This window comes from Calidris pugnax, unplaced genomic scaffold (genome assembly GCF_001431845.1).
Source record: "Calidris pugnax isolate Ruff unplaced genomic scaffold, ASM143184v1 scaffold757, whole genome shotgun sequence".
Taxonomy (NCBI): Eukaryota; Metazoa; Chordata; class Aves; order Charadriiformes; family Scolopacidae; genus Calidris; species Calidris pugnax.
Window position 1 is genome coordinate 87,951 of NW_015092182.1, and position 819 is coordinate 88,769.

An 819-nucleotide genomic window follows, 5' to 3' on the forward strand; every position below is an offset into this window, starting at 1 on the left:
GAATAGCTGAGGCTCGGACACCCCTTTTCCTGCGTGCAGCACAGCCCTTCTCCCAGCGCCTCTCTCCCTACCCCCAGGCAGCCGGGCCAGGTGCCCCTCGCCGGGGTTGGGGACACGGGGAGGCGGCAGGGAGCCCAGGGCGGGTGTCACCTCCCGCAGCCGCTCCCGCCCGCCGCGGCGGGCACCGAACGAGGCGGCTCCCGCACCACCGGGGCACGGAGCGGCGAAAAGCAGCACAAAGAGCCCGGCCCGCACCGCCAAGGCGGGGGCTGCAAACCCACACCGCCGAGGAGGAGGAGGAGTGAGGGGCTTGTGAACCCCGGCTCCCTGCCCCACATGGCCGGGTTCGGGGGGGGGGGGGGCGGCGGACCCCCCCCCCCCCCAGCCCCGCCGCACCGAGCTCCAGCCGCGCCGTGCCAGACACCAGCCGCTCCGCCTCTCGCCCATGGCGGCTCCCGGCCCCACGCGTGTCCCGGCTCCGCCACGGAGCCGTCGCTGAGCGCTGAGCACCAGCCCGGCGTCCAGGTAAGACCCGCGGGGAGCCCCCGACCCCCGACCCCCAGCTCGGTAGCGGCGGCCCCGGGCACCTGCCCCCGCCCGGGACGGATCCTGCCCCTCGCCCGGCTGTCGCTGCGTGGCCGCAGGGCGGCTCCGGGCGTCCCCTTCCCCCGGGGGGGATTGACCCGGCCGAGCGCGGTGGGGTCGGATGCTGTCACCCCGCAAAGGGGGCAGAATCGGGTCCTTTGGGGTCCCTCGGAGGATGCGAGGAGGCGAGAGAGCCAGGATCGGGCCCACCGCCCGCTGGGTGTCGGGGCGGCC

The 819-nt window shown here is 76.6% G+C and overlaps 1 protein-coding gene across 1 annotated transcript in view; it reads left to right on the forward strand.

The window, feature by feature from the left end:
• The first annotated feature begins 422 nt into the window (after positions 1 to 422).
• NRTN (neurturin) overlaps positions 423 to 819 on the forward strand; it is a 21,017-nt gene continuing 20,620 nt past the window's right edge. Inside the window, exon 1 of the mRNA XM_014962276.1 lies at positions 423 to 525. The gene's annotated coding sequence lies outside the window, so the exon portion shown is untranslated. The remainder of the gene's footprint in view (positions 526 to 819) is intronic.